We start from the raw sequence: 11482 nt of genomic DNA, 5'->3' as shown, positions 1-11482 counted from the left end.
TCCAGTCTTTTAGAAATACCAGTCCACTACTGTGCCAGACCTGGAAACCAGTGTCCATCTCGGATGGGGGGAAAAGATGGTTATTCAATAAGGGAGAGAATGTACTTAAATCTTTTAAATTAAAATGTTTCCGAAATTGATTCCAAATCTTTATAGTATTTTTCACAACAGGGTTGGAGATCTGGTGCTGGCCTATTGGTAGTGTAGCACTTAGCAGAGAAATGGCATTATTATTATTTATTTCCAAATTAGCCCAAAGTGGACCTCGTTTTTCCCGCCATGCACCAACACAAAATGCAAATTTGCACACATTTGCTGCCCAGTAATAGAACATAAAGTTAGGAAGACCAAGTCCTCCCTCCAACCTTGGAATTTCCAGAAAACATTTTTTCATTCTTGGCACCGATCGGTTCCATATAAATGCAGAAATTAAACTGTCAAGTTCCTTAAAAACAGATTTGGGTAAATAATAAGGAATCATTTGAAAGAAATAGAGGAAACGGGGAAGAACAGTCATCTTTATAGTGTTCACCCTTCCTGCTAATGAGATTGGTAAGTGGCTCCACCTTAAAAGGTCATTTTTGGTTCAGAGTTTTGAAGTGATTGTGGAAGAAATCTTGGTATACATGTGTCATCTTTAAACCCAAGTAGGTACATTTGTTTGTTAACTGAAAGGGGAAGATATTATAGTCGATTGATTTTGCCAGATCATTGATTGGAAATACAGCACTTTTTGAAAAATGTAATTTGTAACCTGAAATGTGACCAAATATTTTTAATATTTCCATAACTCCAGGTATTGAAACAACTGGATTAGACAAATAGAGCAAAAGGTCATCAGCATATAGTGAACATTTATGAATTTCCTTGTTCCTCAACACTCCAAAGATTTCCTCCTCTTTCCTCAGAGCCAGAGGCTCAATAGCTAAATCAAAAAGAAAAGGTGAGACAACAACCCTGTCTTGTTCCTCTGTAAAGTTTAAAATACGTTGATGTTATTGAGTTAGTGTGTACTGCAGCCACTGGTGTGGAATAGATTATTTTGATCCAAGATATAAAGTTCCAACCAAAACCAAATTTTCCCAACACTGTAAATAAGTATTTCCACTCCACCCGATCAAATGCTTTTTCAGCGTCAAGTGAGATAACAACTTCTGGCATTTCAGTGGAATGGGAATTATATAAAATATTAAGTAAACGTCGCATGTTAAAGAAAGATTGCCTACCTGGCACAGAACAAGTCTGGTCAGGGTGGATTATTTTGGTCACTGTTTCCAGACGACGAGACAGAACTTTAGTGAACATTTTATAGTCGCAGCAGAGAAGGCTTATGGGCCGGTAAGGTAAGGTAAGGTAAGGTAAGGTAAGGTACGAGCCACATTCTCGCGGGTCTTTTCCTTTTTTAGGTATAACTGTAATAGTTGCCTGATTCATTTTTGGTGGTAGTTTTAAAGTTATACGTGTTTCTTCAAATAATTTACTTAAAATAGGTGAAAGTTTATTTGAAAACATTTGATAAAATTCAGTGGGGAATCCATCTGGACCAGGTGCTTTTCCGCTTTGCATTGAGTTTATAGCTAGAGTTATTTCCTCTGTTGTTATTCTGGAGTCTATAACAGATTTTTCTTGTTTATTCATTTGGGGAATTTGCATATTTTCTAAAAAGTCCTCAATCTCCAATGATGTTGCAGAAGTCTCAGAGGTATAAAGGTCACTATAAAATGTTCTGAACTGGTCATTAATAGTTTGTGGATGTACAGATGTCAAACCCTCAGCTGTATTCATTTCAGAAATGATACGATTTGCTGCTGATTGTTTGATTTGGTGACAGTAGTCGAGCCACTTTGTCACTGTGTTCATAGTAGGTTTGTTTTGTTTTCAGGAGGAGTTTCTCAATTTGGACAGTGGTTAAATGATTGTATTCGGCTTGTAATAATTGTCTTTCATTGAATAAGAATGGATTAGGCTGAGATGCACATTTTTTATCTTATTGTAATCATTTCTGCTGTATCTCATTGAGGCGTTTAGTTCTTTCTTTCTTGACATTTGCTGAAAATGAAATAATTTGTCCCCTTAGATAAGCTTTGAGTGCCTCCCAGATTGAAGTGTAGGACATCCCGGGATTAATATTGATGTCAAGAAAGAAATCAATTTGATCCGAGAGAAAATGTTGAAAGTTTTTGCTTGACAATAAGAGCGGGTCAAGACGCCATGTGCGTTGAACTGGTGCACTGTCTGGAAATGCTATGTCCAATTGGACTGGTGCATGATGGGAAATCACAATACTGTGGTATTGGCATTTTGTTACACACGGCAAAATTCTGTTGTCTATCAGAAAAAAGTCTATCCTCGAAAACGATTGGTGGACATGTGAAAAAAAAGAATATTGTTTGGTAGTGAGGTTTAATTTCCTCCAGGGGTCAGTAAGTGCATAAGATTGTTTAATGAGATTTACTGTATTTGCTGATTTTGATCAATTATTTTGAAGTTTAGTGGAGGATCTATCTAACGTTGGCTCAGGTACGAGATTAAAGTCACCTCCTAAAATGATGTTATATTTGTTAGGATCTGGAATAGTTGCTATTAGTCTAGAGAAGAAGTGAGGATCAGTTAGGGCCATAAACATTAACTAGTGCCACCTCAGTTCCAGACAATCTACCCACGACTATGATATATCTTCCCTTGTTATCAGATATGAAATTGTTTAGTTGAAAACAGACTCCTTTTCTAATAAGTATGGCAGCTCCTCTTGACCTATCCCCATAATCAGAGTGATGTTCTATCATCCCCTCTTTAACTTTGAGTGTTCTTCTGGACGTAAGTGTGTCTCTTGTAAGAACATTATCTCTCCACCTAATGACTTCAGGTGTGTAAGAGCTTTTGTTACGCTTAATAGTAAGTAAGTAAGTAAGTAATATTTATTTGTATAGCGCTTTTCGAGACCAGGGTCACAAAGCGCTTAAACAATCAAAACAATACTCAAAAAAGTACATACTTTAAAGATCAAGATAATACTGAGAACAACACAGGAGTTCGAGAAATTCAAGGAAAAGCCTGAACAAATAGAAACGTCTTAAGATGTTTCTTAAAGGAGTCAGTAGATCCATCAAGAGCAAAGAGAGAGAAGATCGTTCCAAAGCTTAGGAGCAACAGTCTGAAAAGATTTCTCTCCTCTGGTCCTGAGCCGTGTGCGTGGAACCATCAGTAGATTCTGATCCACAGACCTCAGAGCCCGAGCTGGGGTGTAAGGCTGGATCAGATCAGTGATGTAAGGAGGAGTCTGACCATGAATAGATCTGAAAGTAAGAACCAGAATTTTAAAGTTGATCCTGAAAGAAACTGGAAGCCAGTGAAGAGTTTTAAGGATCGGAGAAATGTGAGTTCTTCTACTTGAGCGGGTCAGAATTCTGGCTGCAGAGTTTTGTATGAACTGCAGGCGAGACAAGATCCTTCTTGTTAAGACATGAAAACAAACTGTTACAATAGTCCAGACGAGAAGAAACAAACGCATGGATTATAAGATCCAGATCATGTTCCGACAACATTTTCCTACGTTTAGAGATTTTTCTCAGTTGAAGGAAACAGTTTCTGGTCAGTTTTCTTCAGTGTCGAACAAGAGACATTTCTTTATCAAATACAACACCCAGGTTTCTCAGGCTCAGTTTGACAGACTGACCTAAGTCACCCAAGTACTGACCCAACCCTAGAACCTTATCATCAGGAGCAATCACCAGAGTTTCGGTTAACTCCTTTTACGTTCCAGCTTATAATATTATTAGGTGTTGAACCTAAAGACAGTGGGTTGTGACTCATATTTTAACATGGGTGTAAATACACTTGTAACTGTATGGAGTAAACATAAACAAACAAAAACAACATCAACAAATAAACCTACCATAAAAGGTATCTGCACTAACATGCTCAGGAAGCTAAAGTTGGCCCCAACAGAACTTGACTTAATACAATTAAGGCTCCACTGATGTTTTTGTTGACATACTCGCGCCTCTGCAGCAGTAGAAGGATTTCTCCACATTCTTGTAGGTGATTCTGAAGCGGGCAGGATAAGCAAATCCGAAGCGAACCCCGTCCACTCCACGAAACCGACTCTTGACGTCATTGAACGCCGCGCGTGCTTTGGCAACACTTGTCGGGTCAGGAAACACTGAGATGCTGACTCCGTCCACACTGATGCGTTGTTTGATCCGAGCGAGTCTCAGGATGTTTTCACAGTCTTGGAAGTAGTGAACGCGGGCTATGATGGTGTTTGACCGGCGTCCCTCTGTAGATCCAGGCGGGGAGAGACGGTTCTGTCCAGGAGCGTCCTTCAGATCAAAGGCTGCAGAAGGACACAGACTCGGTGTTGCATTCACGGGTCTCCGGGATTCCGACGATCCTTCCATTGTTCCTCCGCGACCTCGCCTCCAAGTCCTCGCATTTATTGTGAAGTTGGTCCACGACCCCCGTGAGCCGCTTCACCTCCTTCTTGAGTGAAACAACATCATCCGTGCACGTTGACAAACTTTCTTCCACATCCTTCACCGTAGCTTTCATGGCGGAGAGTTCAGAGGTCAGAGTTCAGAGTTGATCGTCGACCTGTATTCTTTGAGCTCCGCTCTCGCTGCACCAATATCCGCTGGAATCACCGCCATCTCACTTTCCAACACTGCGCCAACTTCTGTTTGAAGGATTTCAAGTAAATCCTTGCGCACCGAAGATAGTAGTTCCATCTTGAGCGATTCAGTGACCGACGCGTCGGGTGCGGAGACACTCCTTCTCAGGAAAGCTACTTCAATGGAGCTCGGGGCTAAAGTCGGCGTCGAAGGCGAAGGCCTCGTGGCTTGAGTCGCTGTTTGCCCACCTTTGCTTGATTTACCAGCCATTTCAAAGTTTCGGTTTTTAGGCATATGGTTTAGCAAAGGTAAAATTCGAATGTTTTCCAAAAAGTGCGCTGAAAAAATTACTTTTATATAGTCGTTCTGTGGAGCTCCAAAAAACATGTCTACTCCATTGCTATGCTCAACAGCGCCCCTAAATATTCAGGTTTTTAACAAAATACAAACACATATCTCTACTAGTCTCACAAATCAATGAATCTGACAAATAAAAGTTTCTGCTTCTGAATCCTTTAAGCAGAAATGATGCCAAACTTGATGGTTTGTTAGAGCAAATGAATCCTAAAGCTTTAGTTAAGGATGAACTACTCTAATGGAAGTCTTCAGTGGTTCATGAGGCTTAATCTCACCATTACTGCTAAACTCATAAAGGTTTAACATTTAGTTGTTATGAACCAACAACCACTCTGATCATATTCCTCTCAATACTGCACAAGGAAGTAAAGAAGGATCATCAATGACAGAGAACATATGTAGTCAATCATTATTCTCTGTCTGCTTCACACTCAGGAAGGAATATCACAACTCTTCATCATGGTTAGTGACACCAAACACTTTACAAACACATTTCTTAAGTTAAGAACTATAGAAATGATCCCTGAAAGTATAGTCTTAACTTATCTCTGCACCAACATCACACTCCATCCTCACACCAAACTATTATAATGACGGTTGGTTTTGTATTTATTTTTTTTCTTCTGCATTCATTAATTTGAACAAACATGATACTGTGTGATTCACATTAAATACACAACATGAAATGTCTTTACAAATCAAACACATGCACCACAATACTTTCAAACTAGGTTTCTACATTATTTAAAAAACACAAAAAGTAAAGTCAATATTATAATAAACAAAAGTCAATTAATAAAATACTTTGTAAGTATTGAAAGTGCTTTGTACTTCTTAGCTTGATGAAGCAGTGTCATTATTTTTAAGTGTCCACTAGATGGCGGTCTCTGCACTATTTTCCATTGTTTTGAACAACTTTTCTAATGAAACATAATTTTTAAACTGATGGCGCCACCTACTGACCTCTAAACAACATGACACTGTTTCATTTGGCTTCATCAACACATCACTATTAAATACACAACATGAAATGTATGTTTATATCAAACACATGAACCATAAAGCTTTCACACACATGGGGTAAAGTCAATATTATAAGAAACAAATGTCATTTATTGAATCATTTTGAGTAAAAAATTCTTTATTTCTGTGAACTACACTACAAAGAACAAGCACTTTTCTGGACTGATTTGACATCTGTGATCTATGAGGTTTAGATCTGGAGACTGACTAAGAGACTCCAGGTCCTTACAATGATTTTTATGAAGCCATTCCTTCAACACAAAGGTCACCTTTGGATCGTCACTGTAATGGTTTGGTGTGAGGATGGAGTGTGATGTTGGTGCAGAGTTAAGTTAAGACTATACTTTCAGGGATCATTTCTATTGTTCTTAACTTAATAAATGTGTTTGTAAAGTGTTTGGTGTCACTAACCATGATGAAGAGTTGTGATATTCCTTCCTGAGTGTGAAGCAGACAGAGAATAATGATTCACTTCATATGTTCTCTGTCATTGATGATCCTTCTTTACTTCTGTAACCGATTCTTTACACTAGCCCGGGGAGTAACGGTGGACTGGTGTTAATCAGTACCCAACAACGCCACTTTAGGACTTGCACCTAAAGATATAGACCCACGACCCTACGCGTAGAAACCTCCGACAAATGAATACAGGCAAACACAAGTACCAGAAAATATAGTTTATTGTTTAGCCAGACAGGGCAGCGAATGCCTTACAACTGACGTAGTCCCCAAATAATCATAATTGCAATCAACAAAACACAGTTAGTAATTATAACAGAAATAAAGGGAAAACCAAAAACACATTAGTATTCAACAAAAACCACACATTGACTGGACAGAAATGACAATTATGAACACTACTTCAGTTGAACACATCGCTACTCCGAAAAACTGAAACAAAGTGCTAAACCCAAACAAAAGAACCACAGGAAATAAACACATTTACACAATATACAAGTCTCAAAGTTGAACCAAACCAAACCTAAATAACTGTATAGCGAACAGAATAACTAACCCAAACTAAACACAAAGAGGCAAGGCAGGGCATAGTATCTGCACATCCCTAAAACAAAAGAAAGAACCAAATTGTGAAGAGAAAACAATAACTAATTTAGATCGCTGTGCTGGACTATGAGTCAATGGAATACCATACTAAAACGATTAAAACTAGTCCGTTTCTGTCGCTCCAACACAACGTCACGTCCGGGTCTTAATACTTTGCTTTATGGAGAGAAAAGGTCAAAATGCAGAGTGTACGGGTCGTTTATTCGCCACTACAAGTCAAACAAAGATATAACTTTACGATCTAAAGGACTCGATCTTTGCCGGCAGCTCTACAGGTCGATAGCTCCGGGAAAGACGGTCCCGGGTTATGGGTCCCCTCTATATTTAAGGGAAAGTTTCCTGTCCAGGGGGCGTATTTTCTGGGGCAGTGGTTCTTTGATGTTAGTTCCTGTCTCGGGTCACCTGGAGAGCAACATCCTTGCTTCCCCGCCGTGTGGGCAAGTTCCTTTGTCTTCCAGCCCCCCTTTCTTGAGTGTGTTCCGTTTTGCTCTTTTGTTTCACGCCCACAGGTGTGAACTGAGCAGTCAGACAGATGCTTCATTAAGTCGCTGATTAATCTCTACGTCTGTTTCAAGCTACCCTTGAGACAGTGTATATCAGTATGAAGTGAAATGTTGGTTGTGAATGTGTATTTAAACGTTTAAGCTCTTAGATGAGGCTAGTAATTTATACTCTATATTTTTATTATCTTTTTAGCATTAATTTAACTTATGGCGTATACTATAGTGTAAAATAATTTCCAATCTAACAACTCCCCCTGTTGACGTGGCCTTTACAGGTCACGTCATAAACAAAAAGTTCAATTCTTTCTTCAAAAGTTCAAATCAATTTTCTAAATCAATGGTTGTTCCGCAGCAACATTTTATAGTTTTTTATCTAATATTATCATTTTCCCAACACATATTATTATCATGTACCTGCACACGCTATATGTATAACCGAAAATATAATCATCTGTCTGTAATATTAATTATTATTTTTAAACGGTGACACAAAGTTTGGCCTCATTCAGAAGTGGTCTTTCATCATTCTTTCATGTTTCTCAGTAGTCCAGTCCATCAGCATTATCGTTATCATCATCCTCTGCAGTCGGTCTGTTCGTTCTTCATCTTCCATAGTCAGTGTGACTGCTCTTCTTCGTCATCTAGTCCTCTTCGTCCATGTTCCGATTCCAGGCGTGCAGAGGAAAAACCGATCCCAGAAATCCGTCTTCTTCGATCTTCTCCGAGTCCATCTTCTTGAACCTACACACAAACAACCTTCATTCAGGAGTAGCTCTGACCAAAAAAAGTTTTTTATTAATGTAATAGAATTGGGTAATTTCCCCATGTACTTATCCGCTTGTTTCTTCTGATGGGGAATGTGGTTGATGCTTCTGAGTGCGTTTACTCATCCAGGTCAGAAAATCCTGCGTCCACTGATTTTGACCCTGGTTGGAGAGAGTAATATACACGTCCGCTGCCCTCTGCCTGTTATCTGGCAGTATGAGTCGACCACAATACATGTTCTTTTACGCCATTTGTTTTGTTGTTCGTGTTTATTTTGTATTTTTATTATTTCCATATTGGTTCTTTACATTTTTTATATATTTTTTTTATTTCTACTTTTAATATACATTTTATTTCTTCTTTCGTTTATTTTAAATCTAGATCAGTTTTAGTTTTAATCTAAATGAGCTAATTTTTATTGTTAGTGTAGTTTAAGTTTTTAGGTTCATTCTTAGTTTTTGTTTGCTTATTTTTTCATTTTTCTTTTCTTTTTCACTTTGATTTACCCGGGGCGTCCCCTGTTTAGGACATAAAACCAGGAATCCCCAAATTAGGAACATCACTGTCACCAATACTGTTCACTGTTCATTCATTGCTCATTCCATTCATGCCATCCATACATCAACCTCCCCTCAAGGACACATAACATCTTTTTATGTTACCTGTCCTTTGGGTTACTGTTGTCTTATCATCTCAAAAATCACCTTGATCCAACTCCCCCTGTTAAATTACACCGTCTCTGCTGTAGTCCTTCTTGTGGAACCTGTGAGAGTCTTAAGATGTTATTTTACCAGGTTTTCTTTAAAAGATGGTGTGACTGTTCTGCACTGGTGTTGGTGCCACCCCCTGCTGTATCACATTCCAGGTATCTCCACCTGAATGGTAATTTAAATCTGGATCATCCATGACCTTTGCTAGGTCATTTTTAAGGCTTCCTTTGTCTCCTTCAACTGTAAAAGGAGAACTAGACATATCCGTTAAATACAAGAAAAACATACAACTTTTCTTTCTGCAAAATTGAAACTGGGGTGTTATGTTGTCTGACCTCACCTGTGCTGAACTTTGGAAATCATTCCATTACCATTCAATTAAAAACTTCATCTATTTTATATGAAACCTTTCAAGTCATTTTTCAAATGAATGTCACCACTATTTATTTATGTTGCGAAGACTTCTCTGTCAGAACCATGTCTTCTAAATGAGATTGTAAAGCATTGTACAGTAAGGATGCTAAAGTAACCATTTTCACTTTCATTGATAAATTCAACTTCTGTAATTAACAAATTCCTGATAAAAAACATCTCATGGGCTTTGTAATGCAATGTTTTTTCAAAGCCAAATAGAGTCTTTTGTGCATCATCGTCTTGCCCCAAAAAACATCTCTCCTTTTGACCAACTGTTTTTATCATTCATTACCCAGAGACCTTTCTTAAATGACCATTTCAGCAACTGATTCACACCTCCACTTCTACAATCTGATTCACACCTCCACTACTACTCAAAATTCTTCTCCTTACCTACAACCTACAACTGGACACAGGAGTCACTTTCTCCATGAGCCTGACATCATCTCCTCTGTTGCACCATGGCTCATGTGGAATTGTTTACAACCTGAGGAATGTCAGCAGGGGTCCGTGTCCTTTGTTTTAACTGTCCTCACAACACATCTCGCTCCAGCCTCTGAGCTGATTTAAAACATCTCCTTTCCTGTAATTACACAACTTAACACATTCAGTTAAAAATAGCCTGAAAAATTGAATTATTTTGTCTTGCTGCTACTCTGTCATTTTTAGCTATTATTTTATTCTACCATTAGTTTGTTGAGGGCTGAGGATTCATATCAGGTAGGGGGGTGAAAACAAGATTTATGAATTATTGTATTTTAGGCTGTTAAATAATGCTAAAGGTAGAAAGGACATTCATTACTCCAGTGATCTGGTTGCCCACATGAATAACAACAGTCGTCGTGTGGTGTGAAAAACTGTGGGGCTGCAGTAATTGGTGGCCGTTGTACCATTTGTTTTCCTTTCTGTCTTTCCTTGACCTGTTGACGAAGCTCAGAGAGTTTTGTTTTATTCAATTGTCTCATGTCATTTTTGTCACATTCTTCTTGTTCTTTTAATTCTTCGTTAAACATCTTAACATAATGGCTTAAATATTCTTCCCATTCTATTATATATTTTTTATCCAATCCTACTACAGCCTCTAAACGTTTTTTTTTTTTACAGAAGTTGGGCATCCCTTTACAATTGCCCCCCTGAAGAGTGCAAGGTGACTGTCAGTTAGTGGACCACCCAGTTGTTCCTCCCACTTAGTCCTATAACGTGTTACATATTCACTACCACTTTCTTCATTTTTGTACATGCATGACGTTAGTTCATTCACATCCACCTTTGTAGGGAACGCCTCCCTCATGGCCAGCCATATATGTCTTGAATGATGAGAGAATGGTGTTTGATGAGGCTCGCATTCTGTTCCTGCTTCTTCTTCTATTTTTGACACTTTATCAGCACCCACACATGCTGTAACAATTTGTCTCCAATCTCCAATAGCCAATACAATTCCTGTCATATTGTTGCAAAAAACATTAATCCACGGACCTGCTCCTCTTTCCAACGGAGAAAGTTTTTCTTTCAGACATTGTACATCCATCATACTTGCTGAGACATAATCAGTATAATCCCTCCTTCTTCCACTTTTCACCACTAAAAGAAATTGTCCAGAAAGGCTTGTTCCTAATCCATCTGATCTTTCTTTAGTGTATTGATATGGAGCCAGTATCCACTGCTTTGAAAAACCTCTTTAACGAGGTAAAAAGAAAGCAGCAGCCCCGTTGTCGGCGACTTGGATGTGGGCTCGTGTGAGGTGTTGTTGACGTACTCCCCCGTCAACAGTGCATCATTGAGCTCGTCCTGCAACATAGGAAAGACATGAACAGCATCGCATTCTTTGGACAAATGAGAAACAATACATCTTTAAATCATGCTTTTTATTTAGAATTGACTCATACTACTTCATGCAGACAAAATTAACCCCTTCCTATTTACTACCCAAGTCAGAGAGATAGTAAAACACAGTCGTACCTTATTCTCGAGCTGTTTTCTACACCAAAAATTTAAACTAATTGAATGCAATCTGGACAGAGCTCCCTTCAGCAGT

The 11482-nt window shown here is 38.6% G+C and overlaps 2 non-coding genes across 2 annotated transcripts; one reads left to right on the top strand and one right to left on the bottom strand.

The window, feature by feature from the left end:
• Positions 1-5293: 5293 nt before the first annotated feature.
• LOC148074770 (small nucleolar RNA U3) lies at positions 5294-5506 on the bottom strand. Its single transcript, XR_015711991.1, has one exon. It is a non-coding gene; the product is annotated as a small nucleolar RNA U3 (small nucleolar RNA).
• An 818-nt stretch (positions 5507-6324) lies between these two features.
• On the top strand, positions 6325-6547 carry LOC148074769 (small nucleolar RNA U3). The gene has a single exon (XR_015712017.1). It is a non-coding gene; the product is annotated as a small nucleolar RNA U3 (small nucleolar RNA).
• The last annotated feature ends 4935 nt before the right edge of the window (positions 6548-11482 follow it).

This window comes from Callionymus lyra, chromosome 7 (assembly GCF_982586985.1).
Source record: "Callionymus lyra chromosome 7, fCalLyr1.hap1.1, whole genome shotgun sequence".
Lineage (NCBI taxonomy): Eukaryota > Metazoa > Chordata > Actinopteri > Syngnathiformes > Callionymidae > Callionymus > Callionymus lyra.
The sequence above is the reverse complement of the archived record's forward strand: the minus strand, read 5'-3'. Positions and strand labels throughout refer to the sequence as shown.